A 22,782-nucleotide genomic window follows, 5' to 3' on the forward strand; every position below is an offset into this window, starting at 1 on the left:
GCATCGGATGAACCCTGCGTTGATATGATCAGGAAGTGAGGAGCAGTTGAATGTCAGGATAATATGTTTCGTGGGGATTACCTTATCATCTCTACGCATCGTGATGCGGCGCACGGCTGTGACACCCTGATCCTTTAGACCTTCAAGAATGTCGGCATCTGTCTCGTTAAGAAGATCTGCCTCAGAGATCACACCCTGCGAGCTATTCAGTCTGCGGTGGGGTGTGACCCTGATGTCCAGATCGACCATTTTCGTCTGACCAAGAAGTGTGGTTGCCTGCTGCTGGTTTTTTACCTCGACGAGCACTTCTCCTGTGCGTTGTTTTTTGGCATTGTAGGTTTTCCCAATTATTCCATCAAGGTATTTTGTAATCAAAAATACTGATTGTGAAGCAAGAGGGCGGGCTGTGTCAAGAGATTCGATAACAAGGAAACGAGAGTCTTTGTCTGGCTTTGGGAAGCTCATGCTTGGTAGTGGAGGGAAAGATACTTCGGTGCGGCCCCTTTTCAGGGACCGATCACGTTTGGAGGGGGGTTTTGAATTTTCCATACAGCATAGAAAAAAGCAGGGGACGGGGGTACTTTCTTCTCAAACCTTACCCTGATAGCCTGAGAGGTCCCGGAGCGGTCCCGTAAACAGACAGGGATCCCATCCGCCGAAGCCTGACCTGGGCTCCGACGGCCACCGTTTGAGGCTTCTACCCTTCACCTTTAAAGGAGCCATGAAGAGAAAACACAAGTTTGGTTCATTCAAAAGATTGTCTCGTTAGAATCATACTGACACCACTTTTAACATAAACTTCGCTCAAATAAGCTACATAATTAGGAAAAACGGGAATGGTCATGCGACCCACCAGCTCATTTCCCGCAACAGAACCTGTGATGTCACATGGGCTAAGCTCTGCGATTGGCGGAGGCTGGCAGAAGCAGACGCAAATTAGGTAGAGCTTACAAACTAGACGAACGAGCGATTTGCGCTTAAATTTAGGGCACATTCTTTACAAAGCAATAGGAATGATGGGACAAACAGTGGAAGTTACGAAAGCACATGTAAACATAGAAGTACTGATGCGTTCTGCTGTTCGTACTGCGCACAGCATGCTTTGGTTTAGCTGCACAGCACTATGGGGCTTGGGGTTGTCTCAGACGACACTGGCCGATTGACGCAAGCAACGGTGTCTTACGTGACCCCATTTGTCGAGCGAGCACTGTTTCAGGGAACGAATATTTTCTCCCAGAACAAAAACAAGCCAGGTTTAAATGCGGGCAAAAACAAACCAAACGCTTCCCACGGTATGGTGGCGCCATCTAGGTTACGAAACGTAAAGAAACGCGGGAACAAACCAACACCGCTACAGGGTGGAGACAACCTTTGAACGGTCCCGTGCCGCCGCAATTGGGCCAACGGGCTCAACGCGTTATTGTTTTCGTTTCCCACGACACCTAGCAACGCGAAACAGACAATATGATTCAAACTTCTTCAGTAAACCGCGTTTGCGGCAATAATTTTAGCGCGGTTTTGACACAATGACTTGCTTCGGCGGCGAGCGAGCAACCGAACATGGCGGCGCCAGCGTTACGTGTTTCTACCCTGTACGGCGGATGCGTGAATGAAGGTACTCTAGGCTGCAGAGCGGCCGGTTCCCGTGATGTCACTTGGGACCACGAAAACGCACGATTGAGCGGGAAAATCAAAATTTTAATCTAAATTGTTTAATTTCTCAGTGAATAAAGCACCGTTTGTATCCGGACAAGCCCTGGGGGCACTATAAAACACGAAATCTTTCGAATAAAACCAACTTGCATTTTCTCTTCATGGCTCCTTTAAAGGGGCCCTGAAAGGCATTTTGAGCACACTAAATGAACTAGCGCAATCGCTAGATTGGGTCGCCAACGTCACCTGTGCCAAGTATTACTCTTTTACGCGCAGCGGAAAGCTCACACTTTTGTTGCAAAGTTTGTCGCTTTTTTCTCACCCTTTCCTTCGTGTTTTTGGACGCCGCCATCTTCACATGTCTACATCATCGATTCCCAGATGTTCGTCATGAGCTAGACATCCTGCTATTGGGCGGCTTTTTCACGCACTTCCGGCAAAGAGATGAGTCGTCTGCTTAGCGTCGGCTCACCGGCTGATCTGCCAGCGGAGTGCCGGAGTGCTTTGACATTTTACGACAAACGAAACAAGTGTAAACAAACGCTTAACCGTTTGTATTGAATGCAACACGGCCATAACACGACGTGGATTTTATCTTACGTGAGTACGTACCATAAAGAAAGTCCCGTGGCACTTCTTTGGTGCAATCGCAGAGAACGCCCTGAGCCGAATGCCCGGGTTTGACGCGTACATTTTATTCAACTTCAAAACAATCCAGAGATGCGTTCCGAACGAACGCAACGTCACAACATGCGTTGCAAGTCTGAACCGCGATTTACAGACGATGAGTTGCCTCCTCCTGCCCGTCGTAAATACGGCACTCACCTCACACCCGGTTTGCGGGGACGAGCAGCAAGTCACAACTCTGGTGCGCAAGCGAGAAGGCTTTTAGCCAGGCACACTGCACATACCCCATGCGAGGTTGAGTGGTACGTCGTTCGAGAAAGATAATCCAGACCATGGGAAGCACTATCCACCCGCAGAAGTACAATGTCGCATTTCATCGCGAAACGAACGCGTCCACAACACACAGGAGGCGATGCACACACACACACACAGCTTCGGTCGCTGCATTGGCTTAGCTGCAAGCTTCGTTCGGACAATCAGCGATGCTACGACGATACAGAGCTGCGTGAGGACGACGTGCTAACCACTTCACGTATTTAAAAACACAGGGGCAAAGAACTAGGTTCATCGGAAGCAAAAAATCTTTCCTCCATTATAGTGCCTGAAATATACTGGCTAGTGTGCCGAGGGCGGGCTCCAGGCGGGCGCCGGGAGCGATGTACGCGGCCGTCTGCCGCTTGGGGCGCTGCCGTGCGGGAGTGTGCGCGTTCATCCGGCCCGAGCAGATCGCGCGGTTACCTCCGAGCTGCGTAGCAGACGGCAGCGGCAGAACTTTCCATTCCCGCTTGCGACGAAAGCGAGCGAAAGCGACGGGAATTCTGTCGCGCAACCAAAATTTGTCCCGACCATTCGACAAAAATGATCGTCGCGCGACAAAGCGACGGAATTCCTGCCGCTCTCACTCGCTTTCGTCGCAAGTGCGAACGGGCCTTTATGCGCAATCTCCGCCCCACATAAAACAAGCTCTTGCTTGTCGCCTGAGCATACGGTTGATATCTGACTACGTTACACTGTGCTTGCCAGTGTATTTAAACGATGTCACTAGGTTTGAAACGTACGCGCTCGGCGTGCAGCTTTGTAAACGCAAGCGGTTTCACATACGCACGCTATTTTGCTGCTAATAGAGTTTTAGTACAGCGTTTGTGGCCTTTGCATACGCTAAACGCTAAATTTTTGCGTCCCGCTACGTGACACCGCGATGGGAGTTTTAGTAGAGCGTCTCATCAGTTTTGCGTAGCGACACACTAATGCATACGGCGCCATCTGTCAAATGTTTTCCGAAATGTCTCGCCGGCTGATCTGCTAGCGGAGTGCCGGAGTGTTTGGACATTTTACGACTATCCAAACAAGTGCAAACAAACGCTTTCCCGTCAGTGTTGAATGCAACACATGGGTGCAGCTTGTCAGAACACGGGTTCTCGCTGATCGAGTGCAGCGTTGGTTTGCTCTTCGCCTTCACGTTCATCGCCGCTGATAAAGCGATCCGATCCGGCGCGTTTTGTGCACGGGTTCTGTGTCGGTTGAAAATGTCTTTTTTCACATGCCGCCGGTAGTAGGAATTACAACCACCGCAAAATAACACCCGGCACCAGCGGGGCCACATCTGAGACCGCGCTTTTTGGATAAACAGTGCGCGGTGCACCAAAGGGAACGAGCGCACGATTCTCCCCACGCGGCTGCGAGTTCGCCGCCGATACCAACTGCAGCCCTGCAGCTACGTACACCGCGAAAGGGCAAGGCCAGGCCGCACACATGCGGCCAGGTCATTCGTTCGCTTTTCCAGCCTGTGTCCATGGTGTCTACAGAGATGAAAAAGCCGAAAGAGCTGGCCCGTAGCAGACGGCAGTCTGTGGGAGCGCAATAGCGGAAGTACGTCACCGCTGAGGAGCGGAGCATCATGGGAGGGGAGGCCAACAGCGAAGAAACAGTTGAAAGGAGGAGGAAATACGGCGCGACGATAATTCGCGGTTTTTGATTTACGATTTCTCAGCTAATACTCATCGCTTTAACAAAATTCTTGCAGGAGGAGATTGCTAATACATTGCTTTATTTGGTTACATGTACATCCATGCATCGGCGGAAGGCATTTCAGGACCCCTTTAAACACATCACCACGGTAGGTTACAGTTTATGTTGGGGGCTCGGGGTCCGCGGTGTCGCCAGCACCGTCACCATGAATACTCAAGGTGCCCCGTGCAGGGTTCATTCATCTCTAGGCAGTCTGAAAACGTCACATGATGATGTCATGCTCCAGTATGCTGAACAATCAAAACAATAGAGGAGGTGAACAAATTGATTGATTGTGGGGTTTAACGCGCCGACGCAACGCAGGCGATGAGGCGCGCCGTAGTGGAGGGCTCCGGATTAATTTTGACCACCTGGGGATCTTTACGTGCGCCGAAATCTCGTACACACGGGCGTTTTTGCTTTTCGCCTCCATCAGAAACGCGGCCGCCGCGGCCGGGAATCGAACCCGCGACCTCATGGTCAGCAGCGCAACGCCTTAGTCACTGAGCCACAGCGGCGGGTGGTAATTCAATATTGATTAACAGATATCGATCGACATACAGTCAAACACGGATATATCGAACACGGGTATATCGAATTATTGTCTATATCGAACTCATAAATTATCCCCTTGAAAATTATGTGTAAAAGTATAGGAATTCGTACGTTTATATCGAACCGTATTTTTTCCGAGATTGGGTATATCGAACGCCGCGCGAGCTGGAAGGTGCTCTTCGGCGGTCGCTGCACCCCCGATTGAGGTTGACGAGGATGTGGAGGAATCCGCGGGCATGGCGAAGACTGGCTCGCGGAACTAATCCCACCTACGGAACGAATTTGCGCTTGCCCAGTCGGGCCCCGCTACCGGCCGCCGTAGCGTTAGCGGACGGAGCCCGGTATGCTAAATCTCGCTAGGCACACAAGCCCGAACGCTCAGAAAATGTGACAGTGCGAGGTAGGAATGCCCCGACTGCGCACGTCCTTTTTTTTTCGGCTGCGTACGTTCCCGGCTCGCCGAAAAAGAGTTTTTTTCTCTCTCTCTCTGGGTCTGTCTTCCCCCGATGTCGTCTCGGGAAAGGGAAGAGGGAACCAAGGCGCTGACGGCATCCTCCTTCTTTTGCATTTTGCTGCTGTTGCTGCTGTTTGGCGAGTTTTCCCGCACCTTTCGGAGATCACTGTTTCTCACGGAGATGACCATCGCGAGCGCTTTGTTGGAGTCCGTTCAGAGAGCCTTGGAATTGTTACCTTCAAAGTTCTTGTGGCACGTGTGCGCTGTTCTTCTTTTGTGTGCGCGTTGGGCATGGTGTGCGAAGGCGCAGCGTACTGCTGGAATTTTCTAGTCGTGCAGCCTCGACAAAATCTAGGCCAAGATCAGCGATTTTTTTTTCACGGAAATAAAGCGTCCTGTTGCGTCGTGAGTGCGGAATTAGTTGTCATTCTTGAATGCGACGATCGATAAGTGATCGTCCGCCATAGGTGAGGTCTCAGAGCCCATATTTATATATCGAATTTTTCATATATCGAATTATTTCGCGATCCCCTTGGAGTTCGATATATCCGTGTTCGACTGTATCTTAAACTGAATTGAAATAGTTAAATACAAATACGAATGTTGCTGTATTTAAACTATTATAACACGTTTTCTTTTTGCACCTGAAGTCAACCCTTGCGTTACAATCGAATACCACAATTCAAGTTGCCTAAAAATTGCAATGATGCACCCAATTGTCATCAATGGCTACAGTTTTGACCATTTCGCAATCTACGTCGCCAAGATGTGCCAGAGCTGTTCGGGTCCACAACAAGCTAAGACCGACGTTTTCTGTTTCCTTGCTTTTTTTTCTGTCGTGGTTGACAGCGTGCACAGCGTTTTTCCTTTGCTTTGCGCCGTACTTTTGTTTTGAAGCATAGGTAACTCTCATTGCCCTAAAGTGTTTCAACACCTTCAGGTCCCACTGTTATGGGCACGTGTTGCACTCAGTATGACCCATGCTATTTTAATGGCTCAAGAAATCGGCAATCCAGAAGCTACCTGAAGAGTCAACATCGACCGTCTGTGGATGGAAGCTACTGCGGGAGCGCCTTTTCACATGCGAACCCTGCCCAAAAGGTTTTCGAGAGCCTTGCTACAGCTGCCACGTCAAATTACAAAAGGGTGTTGCTGATTTCGCCACCAAACAGTGCAACTGCCTCTTGGCAGTCAGTGTTGAACTGATACAGCTCAAAACAAGCGATATCTCTCGACAGATGGGCTTTCTGCGAAGTTATAAGTGTCACATCACAGGTGGGCGCCCAGCCCAAGTGCTTCAAAAATAAATGTGCTTTTCCATTACTCCATTGGTCTCACGTGAGTACTTTGGCGGCTTTTTTTTTTTTTTTGGCGCGTACCCCTTGAGTTACTTTTGTGGTTTTAATTTTTCTTTCTGGATGCGATGAAGTCACCCCTTACATTGCAATCATGGTCGCATTACAATTCAGTAAACACGGTATGTGGTTGTCTTTGGCATTATTATTGGAAGGGCACAATTCAAAATTAGCACACACTGTGTTCTCTGTGTTTTTTTCGGACTGATCTTGATCAGAAAAGCAAGACTATAAGCAACAACGAAACGAAATCTTATTTGTGCCCGATCATCAATGAGAGAAAAGCTTTTGAGGAATCAAGAAATAATCAGATTGAGTACTGTTTCAGGTACCCCTGCTTCACATGCTGGCCACAAAATAAGTAGACACTAAATACTACACACTGTAAACACACAGAAAGTAATTGGTACACAGGGGGGGTGCTGCGGCCAAATCACTAAGGAGCACTGCCTTGCTGCCCCAATGCCTACCAAAAGTAGACCATGCAGGGGCACAAGCCAGCATGGTCTACTTTAGGTAACCTGCCCATCCGTGCCGCAGATGCATTTCATTTGCCAGGGCTATGAGCAACGTTTGCCTCATCCCACCAAAAGGCACTGATAAAAGTCATGTGCTTACGTTACGCCGTCGGATTGATTGATTGCAGGGTTTAACACGGTGAAGCGGCCCATGGGCTACGAGGCGCGCAGTAATGGAGGGCTCAAGATTAATTATGACCCCCTGGGATCCTTTAACTTATGCTGAAATCTCAACAGAAGGGTGTGTTCGCTTTTCGCCTTCATCAGAAAAGCAGCCACTGCAGCCAAGATCAAACCTGCGTATTTGGGCTCAGCACCACACCTTAGCCACTGAGCATAGCTGCGGGTGCATTACGCTGTCAGTGTCTCAAGCTTGCAAATGCAGTAAATGCTGCTAGCTGCTAACATTAAAGGGGCACTGACACAAAAATTTTGCATCTTTGTTTTTTTTGTTGCAATAAGTAGCTAGTGACCTACTCATAACCTGTAGGAACCTCATTTGCTTCAGCATGCGACAGTTGTTTAATTAGAGGCATTTTCAATGCGGCCAGTCGCAGTTTCGGTTTCAGCGGGTGCCGCGAAACGATGGATTTTGTGTGAACAAAGCTGACCACGTGACCGTCGGAGGGATATCACAGAGCAGAGCCGCCGTAGCACTGTCGAATCCGCATCGACGGCAGTTTCTGCGAATGCCCCCACGTACTGATCTCGTGCGGCGCTTAATTAAAAAGCGACCGTGGATGTGACGCAGGCGCTGCGAGTGCAAATGCTACCGCGGCTAAAGAACGACGCGCGACGCTCGAGACAGTGGGCGGCAAGACGCGCGCTGGGAGCAGTCGGCCTGTCTGCCTACAGGTCCGCCTACAGATGTGTTCGGCTTAGCTCTGCGGCGGATATTCGATTGCCGCTCTCGTAAGCGGTGCGATGACAATTTTTAATGCAACCCGCCATCGTATCATTAACTCCTTTCTCATATAAGCTGCCATAGATGGGACTTGGGGACAATTTTGTGCAGCGGTAACAAGCTATCACTCGAGCTACCTGCGCCGGCCTGGGCCACTTCGCTGCCATGGCCGCCGCCTGCACAGCGACCGTGCGGCTCGCTCAGTGGGCTTTTCGTGCCTCCGGCGCGTTTTCGCATCCAATGGTAATAAAAAGTAATAGAAACAGAGTGCCTCAAATTGCTGTAGCACTTTGGTCGCGGCCAGCTGCAGCCGACGAGCTGACGAAATCACGGCGCCTCCACCGCCAACGATCGGGTCGTTCGTTCTCGAGAGCAGAAGCTACGCCCTCTGGCTCTCTGATTGGAGCGGCGAGCCGGCAAAAAACGCCGGCAGCGCGGAAGCGGCAAACACAAACTGGTGACGTGTTTGGGTATTGTTTATTTACACAATATCCATGGGATGTCGATTGCGCATGGCCCTCTGCTGCCTGGTCGGTTGCGTTTCGCATACTTTAAAATTGATTTTAAAGATGTTCTAGGCTGTATTCGCCGCTGATATTTTGCAGATGATGTATATGTGTTTGCACCAATCTATCTCCGAAGTTATCTCGCCTTCAAAATTTTGTGTCAGTACCCCCTTAACTTAGAGTGCAAATACGCAAACTTTTGACTGCTTCTGATTTACATTATTTGTACAATTCATTTTTTTTTGCATCGTTCGTACACTATCTTGCCCAATATATGTTCAATATGATGACCAGGCGATAATGCCTTGCCAGAATTACCAGCCCATCAAGTCCGAAAGAATGAAATCGTGAATTCTCATGATTCCAGAAAGCAAACTCGTGGTCGTGAGTAGCACGTGGCTATGCTACATTTTAAAACAGAACCCAACCTGTAAACTTTTGTCTGCACTAAGCATAAGCACTAAAGACGTTTTAAAGGGACACTGAAGTGATTTGTAAACAATGCGGGATTACGAGCGCAAATTGTAGTCCGGAGTCCCTAGGCCCTGTTTCGACCACTCTGAGCGCGTTTACGCGAATTTATTCAGTAGAAAAATCAATTCGAAAATGCTGTCCTCCTCTCTGCACTCTCGCCCATTTTCTTTGGCGTTTTCGTGTGACGTCAGCAGGAGAGGAGCTGGCAATTGGCTGCGCTACTACACGGCTCGCCGACCTTCCGCGACCAAGTCAGTCGGCAAAACGTTTAGTCCGCCGGCCGCCGACAGGTCATGGCAATTCGCTCGATCAGTTGAAACTAAGGCACAACACGTTTGTGAATGGAAAAACGTGCCTTCCTTTACTTCGTTAGTTTGTACTCTCTATCTAGCTCCAAGTCAAGGTCGCTTCACACAAGCGCACATGCGCCGCTTCGCTGACTGGTACGCCAGTAGAAAAATATAAGGCCTCTTGAAGGGGTAGAAAAGTCAGCGAAGTCAATATAGGTACTAAGGAAATAAAATGAACTGATATTTTTACCGTACAGCGTAAACTAGGGTGCGGGAAGCACTTTTTTGCGCTGGGCGAACAAGTACAGCGGTCAGCAGCACGACTACGCATCTGCGAACGCTTTTCCGTCTAAGAAATGCAATTGCTAGGCGTGAGCTATTGTGGAAACTCGGGGGACGCTTACTGCACGAGCGCAATACAACAAATAGTCACCTAAGCTGCTTGAAATACTAAAACTAAATAAAAGTGTAAACTGGGCGAACAAGTACAGCGGTCAGCAGCACGACTACGCATCTGCAAACGCTTTTCCGTCTAAGAAATGCAATTGCTAGGCGTGAGCTATTGTGGAAACTCGGGGGACGCTTACTGCACGAGCGCAATACAACAAATAGTCACCTAAGCTGCTTGAAATACTAAAACTAAATAAAAGTGTAAACTGGTTTTACATTATATACCTTATATTTCCATTATCGGCAGCACTCTCGCCCATGGCCGTGTCGTCTGGAGCACTAGGTATATGATCACAACTGTTTTGCCCCTCACAAGTTCGAATCCCTGCGGGGAGAAGCTTTTTTCTTTTTATAAGGTAACTTTTTCGTTTTTCGCCGATGTTTTCTATACTGAGTTCACCATTTTTTTGTGCCGCAACATTCACTGCTCCACGAACTAGTCCGCATAACTCGCGCAGCCTGGCACTGGCGCGCTAGCGAGTTATCGTTGGCGTGCTGTTGCCATAAGCACCGACTGCTTGCAGGCAGTGGGCACAGGCCAGAATGAACAGACCCTTGGCCTGGTGCGAACACGCTTTTTACGACAGAGGCATGAGTGAGGCAAGCTCCAAATATGGGGGAAAGGCGCATGCATTTGTGCGTCTGCGGGGACGGGGAGGGCGTTCATGCACTGGGTAGGCCTCGGCTAGTGAATGCTACGATTCCAAGCCGTCCTGGGAGGCTTATCGTATGCATTTTACAGCCGACAACATGGCAGAAGCGCGGTACTACGATTACTGGGATATTGAGAATGCGCATCCAACGACGCCATTGGATGTCAAACATGTTGTTTTACAGAACCGAAACCGAAACTTGTTTGATTGCTAACCTTGGGCATCGTCCAATCACGGTGCCCCCTCCTCCCAACGTCACAGCTTAGTTGGTGCGACAACCGCAAACCGCGCATGGTAGTTTTTCTTCTTTTGCGCTTTGTAAAATAATTACCGATTTGTCAACCGGATAAACGATGAAAAGTGTGCTAATTTGAGCCAGTCTACGCAGTGCAAGCAAAAACGGGAGCTTGACAAATTCACTTCAGTGTCCCTTTAAATAGATGAAGAACATTATGTTTAATTATGAGCATTAATAAACACAAGATGGCAAAGAAAGCATAACAGTTCATTTTCCTTCTAGAAAATATATTTAGTCAATAAATTTCAAATTGTTCACATGCTCATGCCACGACAACTGCGCACTGTGCTTACAGCATTTTGAGCAGTCACAGTATACAGCTGACATATAGAAATGAATAACGATGCCTCATTGCAGGTGCCACAAACACTGCAGCTCGGTGACATACGCAGGGTCTGATTTTGAAGGGCTGGGTGTGCTTGAACACAAAAAAAGCTCGAGAGCTCAATTCACAATTCAACTTCAAAATTAACTTTGGTATCCTGTGGGCATACTCTGCATAACCTCCCATTGTTATTATTTTGCTTGAACGAAACTGTGAAACGGTTTTTTAACTGGCCACTGACAAGGACCCCATGTAAATTCAGTGCATAGATTGCAAAAAAAAACGATGCAAGGACTCTGCATTGCCAGAAAACAATAGTTAGTGCACTCATTTTGCCTTCCTGTATACACAAGTAGTTCAGCTTAACTAGCTCACGTGCACTGGAAGCGTGCTGGATACGCTGCAAGGGTCCGCTATGAGTACCATCACCCCACTGGCGCAGCATCCAACATGCAATGCTTAATGCTCAGAGCCATGGTAATACCGAAGAGTTGATAGGTATACAGGCTTCCAATATGCATGTGTATGTGATATGCTCCTGTCAGTTACAACTGGTGCAGCTACACAGCCACAGCTCCAGCATCACAATTACTTCTTGCGGCAGCGGTACTGCCCCTGCAAAACCTTGTGCTTGCTCACATTACCACACTTTCGACATAACAACTGCCCAGCCTCAAGCCAACGTTGAAGGACTCTTAACCCACAAAACCTGGTTTGCAAAGGCACTACATCATGTGCAAAAAAATATCATAAAAACAAGAATTCACTTGCACAGATAGAAAGGGACCAGACATTCAATTCAAGGCCCCAGACATTCAACACAATTAAAATGTGTTAAACATGCAGAGAATCCCATCACTGAAAGGGCTACATACTACTATTATTGCTGTGGTAACGCAAGAATAAACTCCCACAAGTTGGGTGGGCACCAATTCGTGCTGTAAAGGCCCTACCACCCCAAACACATGCTTAGAGGCCCAGTTCTATTTCTGGGTTCATATATGGGTCACATAAATGCAGTACCTACCTGTATTGCTTGTCATCTTGCCACACATCTCCCACCTCCTGAAGGTCCAGCCACTTTTAAATGAAGAGGTTGCAAAGAGAAGTTACATGAGCATAAGCATCATTACATGCCATAGTTAAAAGCTCTGCACATTCGGAGAAGTAAGCACACACACTCAATGACTGCTTTGTTATCAAGACAGCTATGTTAAGCGACCTAACCACACAACTGGTGAAGGGTGCTTAAAACCAATGCTAAAGGCTCAAATAAATGGCTTGAATGGATCAAGAGCAGCGATGTAGGCGTAGATATCGTTTACAGCAATGTTAAATATACTCAGCTGAGGTGCTCCAGCATTACAAATTGGTTATAGAAAACAAATATTTTCCAAAGAAACAGAACCCGCGAAAGCATTTAGGAAAGGTTTTCAGCCAGTAATCAGATATAAATGAAAATGGGAAAACGCTTTGATTGCAAAGCTCAGATTTTTAAACTATTTCCGTGTTTCTTTTTTTTTTTTTTTTCTCAAGAGAAATTTTAGCTCTGAAAAGTTCAGCAGCCGCTTGTATTTTGCCTCGTTCAAAGTGGCATAGCTATCGAAGTAAAACGAAAGTGCGGTGAAACTGAGCTCGTGCGATATAACCTGCATACGGTACAAAACACCTGCATTCCTCACGATGTCATCAAGAGGACCGGCAATTATTTCAGACTTCTAGCCCCCCTCCGCTGCGCCTACCACCTGTCCGTCAACAACGCTAGACATATCGGGTGGCGTCAGCATAAATAAATTGAATTTATCTTCCGCGACCCACACCGTGACACTGATGCGGAAGCGGGAAATCAAGCCGTAACACGTTTCTGTACCGAACCTTATCGCGCAAGAAAAGGCCCAGCAAAAATGAACTTACCGAACTTCTTTGTCCGGTCACAGGAAAACAAACAACGCCGTTCGTCGATCGTTTGCAGCAGCATTTCAGGTTATCCTTAACCGCTCATATTTCCAAAGTGGCAAGCAGGCTTTATCCGCAGAGCGCGAACACGTGTTTTGACGGTATGTCGCCCAGAAAACATAAATTGCAACACGAACAACGCACATTCGCTGTCAACCATGCCGCGAAAAGCCGTCTGTGGGCCCGGGTACACTGGCTAGAATAGGAAAGTGTGATGACCGGGCCCTCTCCCGCGTGACGCTGTAGGAGGAAAATCCAGGTGGCGCTGTCGCACGATTACACGTTCGCTGCGACGGCGGCGGAATATGAAGTACGAATATATTTTCTTTCATGGCTATTCTACTTGGTCGCGCAAACTGAGATGCAATGAATGTCGTATTTTAAAGTACTACAATCGAAGTTTGAAGCCGACTCGGCGCACTTTGACAGCCGAATATAGCCGGCTGGCTCGGACACTTATGAAGCAAATCAGAGAATTGGGAACTGGAAGACACGCATTTTATTTTCGACGTGCTCGTTACAAACAGACAAAAACTACTCACTTTTGGTGAATTTCTCGTGATTTGTTCATTATTGCAAAGGCTCGAAGCCATCAACTTTCTTCGGTCAATGGGCGTTGCCTTTTGCTGCTATTTCTTTGTGTGTGTGTGTGTGTGTGTGTGTGTGTGTGTGTGTGTGTGTGTGTGTGTGTGTGTGTGTGTGTGTGTGTGTGTGTGTGTGTGTGTGTGTGTGTGTGTGTGTGTGTGTGTGTGTGTGTGTGTGTGTGTGTGTGTGTGTGTGTGTGTGTGTGTGTGTGTGTGTGTGTGTGTGTGTGTGTGTGTGTGTGTGTGTGTGTGTGTGTGTGTGTGTGTGTGTGTGTGTGTGTGTGTGTGTGTGTGTGTGTGTGTGTGTGTGTGTGTGTGTGTGTGTGTGTGTGTGTGTGTGTGTGTGTGTGTGTGTGTGTGTGTGTGTGTGTGTGTGTGTGTGTGTGTGTGTGTGTGTGTGTGTGTGTGTGTGTGTGTGTGTGTGTGTGTGTGTGTGTGTGTGTGTGTGTGTGTGTGTGTGTGTGTGTGTGTGTGTGTGTGTGTGTGTGTGTGTGTGTGTGTGTGTGTGTGTGTGTGTGTGTGTGTGTGTGTGTGTGTGTGTGTGTGTGTGTGTGTGTGTGTGTGTGTGTGTGTGTGTGTGTGTGTGTGTGTGTGTGTGTGTGTGTGTGTGTGTGTGTGTGTGTGTGTGTGTGTGTGTGTGTGTGTGTGTGTGTGTGTGTGTGTGTGTGTGTGTGTGTGTGTGTGTGTGTGTGTGTGTGTGTGTGTGTGTGTGTGTGTGTGTGTGTGTGTGTGTGTGTGTGTGTGTGTGTGTGTGTGTGTGTGTGTGTGTGTGTGTGTGTGTGTGTGTGTGTGTGTGTGTGTGTGTGTGTGTGTGTGTGTGTGTGTGTGTGTGTGTGTGTGTGTGTGTGTGTGTGTGTGTGTGTGTGTGTGTGTGTGTGTGTGTGTGTGTGTGTGTGTGTGTGTGTGTGTGTGTGTGTGTGTGTGTGTGTGTGTGTGTGTGTGTGTGTGTGTGTGTGTGTGTGTGTGTGTGTGTGTGTGTGTGTGTGTGTGTGTGTGTGTGTGTGTGTGTGTGTGTGTGTGTGTGTGTGTGTGTGTGTGTGTGTGTGTGTGTGTGTGTGTGTGTGTGTGTGTGTGTGTGTGTGTGTGTGTGTGTGTGTGTGTGTGTGTGTGTGTGTGTGTGTGTGTGTGTGTGTGTGTGTGTGTGTGTGTGTGTGTGTGTGTGTGTGTGTGTGTGTGTGTGTGTGTGTGTGTGTGTGTGTGTGTGTGTGTGTGTGTGTGTGTGTGTGTGTGTGTGTGTGTGTGTGTGTGTGTGTGTGTGTGTGTGTGTGTGTGTGTGTGTGTGTGTGTGTGTGTGTGTGTGTGTGTGTGTGTGTGTGTGTGTGTGTGTGTGTGTGTGTGTGTGTGTGTGTGTGTGTGTGTGTGTGTGTGTGTGTGTGTGTGTGTGTGTGTGTGTGTGTGTGTGTGTGTGTGTGTGTGTGTGTGTGTGTGTGTGTGTGTGTGTGTGTGTGTGTGTGTGTGTGTGTGTGTGTGTGTGTGTGTGTGTGTGTGTGTGTGTGTGTGTGTGTGTGTGTGTGTGTGTGTGTGTGTGTGTGTGTGTGTGTGTGTGTGTGTGTGTGTGTGTGTGTGTGTGTGTGTGTGTGTGTGTGTGTGTGTGTGTGTGTGTGTGTGTGTGTGTGTGTGTGTGTGTGTGTGTGTGTGTGTGTGTGTGTGTGTGTGTGTGTGTGTGTGTGTGTGTGTGTGTGTGTGTGTGTGTGTGTGTGTGTGTGTGTGTGTGTGTGTGTGTGTGTGTGTGTGTGTGTGTGTGTGTGTGTGTGTGTGTGTGTGTGTGTGTGTGTGTGTGTGTGTGTGTGTGTGTGTGTGTGTGTGTGTGTGTGTGTGTGTGTGTGTGTGTGTGTGTGTGTGTGTGTGTGTGTGTGTGTGTGTGTGTGTGTGTGTGTGTGTGTGTGTGTGTGTGTGTGTGTGTGTGTGTGTGTGTGTGTGTGTGTGTGTGTGTGTGTGTGTGTGTGTGTGTGTGTGTGTGTGTGTGTGTGTGTGTGTGTGTGTGTGTGTGTGTGTGTGTGTGTGTGTGTGTGTGTGTGTGTGTGTGTGTGTGTGTGTGTGTGTGTGTGTGTGTGTGTGTGTGTGTGTGTGTGTGTGTGTGTGTGTGTGTGTGTGTGTGTGTGTGTGTGTGTGTGTGTGTGTGTGTGTGTGTGTGTGTGTGTGTGTGTGTGTGTGTGTGTGTGTGTGTGTGTGTGTGTGTGTGTGTGTGTGTGTGTGTGTGTGTGTGTGTGTGTGTGTGTGTGTGTGTGTGTGTGTGTTGTGTGTGTGTGTGTGTGTGTGTGTGTGTGTGTGTGTGTGTGTGTGTGTGTGTGTGTGTGTGTGTGTGTGTGTGTGTGTGTGTGTGTGTGTGTGTGTGTGTGTGTGTGTGTGTGTGTGTGTGTGTGTGTGTGTGTGTGTGTGTGTGTGTGTGTGTGTGTGTGTGTGTGTGTGTGTGTGTGTGTGTGTGTGTGTGTGTGTGTGTGTGTGTGTGTGTGTGTGTGTGTGTGTGTGTGTGTGTGTGTGTGTGTGTGTGTGTGTGTGTGTGTGTGTGTGTGTGTGTGTGTGTGTGTGTGTGTGTGTGTGTGTGTGTGTGTGTGTGTGTGTGTGTGTGTGTGTGTGTGTGTGTGTGTGTGTGTGTGTGTGTGTGTGTGTGTGTGTGTGTGTGTGTGTGTGTGTGTGTGTGTGTGTGTGTGTGTGTGTGTGTGTGTGTGTGTGTGTGTGTGTGTGTGTGTGTGTGTGTGTGTGTGTGTGTGTGTGTGTGTGTGTGTGTGTGTGTGTGTGTGTGTGTGTGTGTGTGTGTGTGTGTGTGTGTGTGTGTGTGTGTGTGTGTGTGTGTGTGTGTGTGTGTGTGTGTGTGTGTGTGTGTGTGTGTGTGTGTGTGTGTGTGTGTGTGTGTGTGTGTGTGTGTGTGTGTGTGTGTGTGTGTGTGTGTGTGTGTGTGTGTGTGTGTGTGTGTGTGTGTGTGTGTGTGTGTGTGTGTGTGTGTGTGTGTGTGTGTGTGTGTGTGTGTGTGTGTGTGTGTGTGTGTGTGTGTGTGTGTGTGTGTGTGTGTGTGTGTGTGTGTGTGTGTGTGTGTGTGTGTGTGTGTGTGTGTGTGTGTGTGTGTGTGTGTGTGTGTGTGTGTGTGTGTGTGTGTGTGTGTGTGTGTGTGTGTGTGTGTGTGTGTGTGTGTGTGTGTGTGTGTGTGTGTGTGTGTGTGTGTGTGTGTGTGTGTGTGTGTGTGTGTGTGTGTGTGTGTGTGTGTGTGTGTGTGTGTGTGTGTGTGTGTGTGTGTGTGTGTGTGTGTGTGTGTGTGTGTGTGTGTGTGTGTGTGTGTGTGTGTGTGTGTGTGTGTGTGTGTGTGTGTGTGTGTGTGTGTGGTGTGTGTGTGTGTGTGTGTGTGTGTGTGTGTGTGTGTGTGTGTGTGTGTGTGTGTGTGTGTGTGTGTGTGTGTGTGTGTGTGTGTGTGTGTGTGTGTGTGTGTGTGTGTGTGTGTGTGTGTGTGTGTGTGTGTGTGTGTGTGTGTGTGTGTGTGTGTGTGTGTGTGTGTGTGTGTGTGTGTGTGTGTGTGTGTGTGTGTGTGTGTGTGTGTGTGTGTGTGTGAAGAAATTCAAGCATTTCGACGTTCGATTCTGCTCGACGTTCGATTCTGCTGTTACGTAAGGCAATTGAGCTTTAAATGCTTCTTCCTTTAACAAAAAGGCATGCCTTCTCCTTTTTCAATGCCTTCTTGAAAAAGTGCAGCTAGCGAGGACCAAAACGAATTTGATAGTCATGGACGGGGAGAGTGGCAGGCTTCTTCAGTATTTCAGATGTTTCGTAAATGCTTCCAATGTCTGCAAGGGTACGTGTACGGGCTTTGGCTTTATCCTGCGCAGTGCGACACACTGTAAGGTACTGTGAAGGGCGAAACACTCATCGTGTGGTTTCCCCCATGTTGCCGAAGGTCAAGTTCTTCACACAAAAGGAGCATGGGGTTCTTCGCTCGCACATAGCGGTGTTTTCCTTGAGCCGCTTCTCAGTACGTGGTATTGCTCGTCGCCACTGCGCCAATATAGACGCGCGTTCTTCGGAACGCCAAACAACGACAGTTTCTTTTTGCAGGACTTGTACACCGTAGAGCGGCCCGGCACAAAATTGTGGCTCTGCTTTGGCGGCAGTTAAATCTGCTACGGCACAGGAAACAAGCGGTGCTTCTCTCTGTTCAAAGCAGCAATCGTATTGCAGACGATCCGCGCGCGCCTCACCAGGCGACGTGTAAACGATCGCGCGCCCCCTCGCGGATCCCTATCGGCGGCTTCAAAGCGCCTCATAGGCGCTGCATGCCGCTAATCACACTTTCCTATTCTAGCCACTGTAGCCCGGGTAGAGTGAACTAGAATACTTGGGTAGTGGAAAAAGCGGCGGCTGCTCCCCATGGCGCCCTCGAAGCCAAACGTGTTAACCGCCGCGCGTGGCGCTGGTGTGCCCCGCCCGAGGAGATCCCGAAGCGGCGCGAGTTGATCGACGTGCCGCTATGCTGCAGTTCGGTGATTCACGCTGTGTTTTGACGTTTTTTAACCGCTGCTCATGGTCTTTTTTGTGTGTAATTACAAGAGTAGCCTTGCAGGCACTGCACTGATCCTTAAGTGTTCTTGATTCTATCTTTTATTGGTAATACGGACAGGGTGTTATGCGTGCGACGGTCTCAATTGCAGAAGGGCCATGGCTCATGCAGTTTGAAAGGATTGTGCAGTATTGTGGGGTGGGACTGCACCCCTAATAAATTTATGTGATTGCTAGAAATGTTTTATATTTGCGATCTGTGTTACCCTGCTTTTATTTGTTGAGTTCCTAACTGTTCATAATTATCTTACGTCTGCAAGACGTGGGCAGCACATTTCATGAACTTGTGGTTCATGAAATGTGCGGTAATTATTTTATGTTAATGAGTAACCAGCGTTTCAATGAACTGTGCACTTTCAAAATGATCGCGCGATGAAGTGGTTCTTTGCTTAGAACTACGTACGGTTGCGAATGTTGATGCTTTTCGCTGGCTTGAGTGAAGTTTTCAAAACGTATCGTGTGTGTTGCGTGGATTAGTGCACTGCAAGGGCCCGGGCCAGGTAGCACGCATTTTCTCGGGCCCGGGCCAGGCTCGGACTTCAACAAAAATATTTTGGGACGTGCTTGCCCGAGCGCATGCATGCAGTGTCTTCGTGATGGTTGATGCCACAAATTTTCCGCATTGATCATTTAGCTTAAATGAAAAACAAAAAAAATCAAAGTTCGAGTCACTGCAACGCCGTTCAAGATATATTTCGCTGATGTCACGATATTAATATATATATATATATATATATATATATATATATATATATATATATATATATATAAATATACAGTGTGTTGCGATGATAACTGGAACACTTTAAAAATTTTTCCTGAGCGATCGGCCGCTCTGTTCGCGCTCAAACTTCACACAAAGGTCGCATTTTGTGGTCTATTTTGTTTGACACCGGGAACAACAACGGTGGTTACCTGTTTATTCTGAAAATAAATAAAAACGATTTTCGCCTATGGGAAAATGGCGGCGATTTGGACGTGCGAGCCCGAAAACCGCGTTTTCTGATCGTCTGTTAGCTCATTTCTAGGTGCATTTTCTGATCGTCTGCTGCACCATTTGGCTCCGTACGTGAATCCCAAACATGCGTTTCACTCTGCAGGTGGTTCCGTCGTTCCAACATCAACTTGCGCTGGCTCGCACGTCCAAATCAGCGGCCATTTTCCCATAGGCGAAAATCGTTTTTATTTATTTTCAGAATAAACAGGTAAGTACCACTGTTGTTCCCGGTGTCAAACAAAATAGACCACAAAATGCGACCTTTGTGTGAAGTTTGAGCGCGAACAGAGCGGCGGATCGCTCAGGAAAAATTTTTAAAGTGTTCCAGTTATCGCCGCAACACCCTGTATATATATATATATATATATATATATATATATATATGTAAGAGAAGAAAAACTTCGAACAAGGTAAAAGCACGATTGTGGCCTACGTTTCAGCAAAGAGCTTGCTTTCCTTAGGGCAATCTCTCGCCTGGCAGGCACGGTTTATATAGGGGTAGGACCCCAGGTGAAAGGAGAGGGAAAGATGGAAGGGAAATTGAGCAAGCTGATTGGTTTGGGAGTGTGTCGGGGGAGAGATTGAGGGGCCAAGAAGGTTGTCTAGTTTTAAGCCGCGAAGTAGGTCACACGGAAGTCAGCTGGTGGTTGATATTCGTGGAATTTTTGGAGAGAAAGGATGAGAGGGTGTTTATTGACCCGCCCCAGGGTATAGGGAAAGGATCTCAGAACCGCCGGAAGCAGACCAGGCGGTGAGGGTGGGGTCCTTATCAGAAACTATCTGCAAGCCTCAGGTCAAAAGAAAAGATAGAGACGGGGGGAAACTAACTAGGGCAAGGAAAAAAGAAAAAAAATGAGAAAAAAAAACAGGAAGGGAAACCAGATAAACCCACACACAAAAGAAAAAAATTTCCCCGCATTTCCCCGAGGGGAAGAATGTGAAAGTGCGAATGCACGAGTTGAATTTGTGCGGTTCGGTAATGTTCGCGAAAGAGAGATCACACACACACACACAACTACAAAGAAAGAAAGATGCATTTATTCACAGACACCTATTTGTGTTGTCGTTGTACTTGATTGCTAGAGGGGATCTCAGCTTTGAAATTTCTTGTCAGCAGGGCCGTACCCAGAGGGGGGGTTTGGGGGTTCGAACCCCTCCCGAAATCTTTTCCAGGCAGCACGTAAACAATACTTACTGTTGCTTTCAGCAAAACTACCCCCTTCCGAAAATTCATAACCCCCACCGAAAAAAATTTCTGGGTACGGCCCTGCGTGTCAGTACTCCTTTAAGCGGGTGCATTAGCCCTTCTCACGCCCGATTCCTGGCCAATCCCCCACGTGGGTATGTTCCATGCACAGACACCTATTTGTGTTGTCGTTGTACTTGATTGCTAGAGCGGATCTCAGCTTTGAAATTTCGTGTCAGTACTCCTTTAAGCGGGTGCATTAGCCCTTCTCACGCCCGATTCCTGGCCAATCCCCCACGTGGGTATGTGCCATGCACAGACACCTATTTGTGTTGTCGTTGTACTTGATTGCTAGAGCGGAACTCAGCTTTGAAATTTCGTGTCAGTACTCCTTTAAGCGGGTGCATTAGCCCTTCTCACACCCGATTCCTGGCCAATCCCCCACGTGGGTATGTGCCGTGTCAGCGGCCAGGCAGCGCGCGCCCATCTCCCCCCGTTGCCAAGGAAGACGAGGAGATTCCTGGCCAATCCCCCACGTGGGTATGTGCCATGTCAGCGGCCAGGCAGCGCGCGCCCATCTCCCCCCGTTGCCAAGGAAGACGAAGAGCGCGCGCACCCGCAGTTGTTGCTATGTGGACGGACGGCGGTCACCGGAATTCAGGGTCGCTTATAAAGTGCATTCGCACTTAAAAGCAATGACCCCGCAACTGAAATGGCACGTGTCACCCACGGCAACATTCCTGGAACAGGCCCGTCCTGAAACTCAAAATCGAAAAGATAAAGTTAGAGTGACGTACGGGGCACAAGAGCACGCGGAGTAAAAAAAAAAGAGAAATAAAATAAATAAAATTGAATTCCAAAAGCAAAGGCTGGAGGGATGAGGGCGAGTATTAAGCTAGACGCAAAGGAATGAAAAAAAAAAGAAATTACGTGACCAGGTACAGAGCAGAGTGAACGGTCATAGTCTTTGGATGAAGTATATGCACGAAAATGCCTAATGCTGTATTCCCGGTGAATATCGCAAGGATTCCAAGTTGCCCTTAGACGCAATAATTCCAGCAGGTTCCATGGAGTTGAATTTGTGAATTAAGTAGGATTCTCGGTATTTCCTGTCCCTAGGAGACTTAAAATTTGACTGAAGTATATATAACTTAAGGTCATCAAAATTGTGGCCTGGTTGGTTGAAATGCTGCGCTACAGCTATGGAGGATTTGCTAAGAGTATCTGCCCGGTGACCATTAAGCCGTAGGCTCATAGGTTGACTTCACATTGAGCATTCCAACATATTGTCACGGCCCTCTTGACATTTCACATGGCAATGCACTGGATCACCTGGTGGTCAATCCATCGTACATTTCATCTATGGGTACGTGCCGCATCAGTGGGTCGCGCAAGGCAAGCCGAAGCGAAGACGAAGAGGTCGCGCAGAGACAGACTGGCTGGAGCTACGCTGGTATCCTCGGCTTCGGACTATACGCCTCATTCTTGGAAAATAGATCGCTTTTAAGCACAGCGTGTAAATAGCCCGCATCTGCCTCGTAACAATATACACAATGTTGGATGAAGTGCACGTAAAACTTGAATTAATCTTGTGGACATAATTACTGGCTGTGCTTTTTACAACGCAGTCTGTTTGCAGGTGCCTACAAGTCTTGCATCTGGGGCGGGAGCAGCTGGCTATGACTGGTTGCTTTGAAGGCCCTGTTTTAGCATGCACTAAAATATCTTTTAGATTCCTGTTTCTCCGGTAGGTAACCCTTGGTGCTTCCGGGAAAGTCTTTTTAAGTCGGTCGTTACTGGCTAAAATGGGGTAGTACTTCCGCAGTATATTGTTTACGTTTGGGAGGGCGTTTGAAAATTTAGTTATTAGGGCAGGTGGCCTGGCGCTTTCGTTTTGCCGCTGTTTGTTGAGAACGTCATCCCTTTTGAGATTAGACACACGTTTGTACGCCTGATCGAGCGAGCTTTTGGGGTGGTTCCTGTTCATAAGGGTGGCCTTGAGTTCGTCTAGGTGCTCTACGTAGTCACTGTCATCACTGCATACTCTTCTAAGCCTGGTGGCTTGTCCTACAAAGATCCCTTGTTCTCAGTGTCTGGGGTGATGGCTTTTATAATCTAGGTACTGCTGCCTGTCTGTTGGCTTTCTAAAAAGCGTGGTTTTAAGTTTACCGTTGTCTAGAATGACGGTAGTATCTAGGAAGTTCACTTCTTTTTCAGAATACTGGCAGGAGAATTTAATAGTCGGATTCGAAGAATTGAGATGGGATATAAACGTTTCTAGAGTCGCGCGACCGTGTTCCCAATCATGAAGATGTCGTCTATGTAGCGGAGGTAAACCTGAGGTTTACGCGGAAAAGAGCTTAATAGGGTAGCTTCAAGTTGCCCCATGAAAATGTTGGCATAGGTCGGTGCGAATGGAGTACCCATGCTAGTTCCAAAAACTTGCAA

General features: G+C 48.1%; 1 long non-coding RNA gene across 4 annotated transcripts in view; it reads right to left on the minus strand.

Moving 5' to 3' along the window:
* Window positions 1-13,622, minus strand: part of LOC144176070 (uncharacterized) — a 90,184-nt gene extending 76,562 nt beyond the window's left edge. For 2 of the 4 annotated variants that reach the window (XR_013323768.1, XR_013323771.1), the window contains exons 1-2: window positions 12,984-13,622; window positions 12,097-12,149 (exon numbers count right to left, since the gene is read on the minus strand). This is a non-coding gene — a long non-coding RNA (uncharacterized LOC144176070). Of the gene's footprint in view, window positions 1-599; window positions 709-12,096; window positions 12,150-12,983 lie in introns of all 4 variants that reach the window. The other 2 variants (XR_013323770.1, XR_013323769.1) reach the window with 2 other exon arrangements.
* Window positions 13,623-22,782: the final 9,160 nt, after the last annotated feature.

The sequence above is a fragment of the Haemaphysalis longicornis genome, unplaced genomic scaffold (genome assembly GCF_048455015.1).
Source record: "Haemaphysalis longicornis isolate Haplotype H1 unplaced genomic scaffold, Haemaphysalis longicornis Haplotype H1 scaffold_3, whole genome shotgun sequence".
NCBI classification, from domain to species: domain Eukaryota; kingdom Metazoa; phylum Arthropoda; class Arachnida; order Ixodida; family Ixodidae; genus Haemaphysalis; species Haemaphysalis longicornis.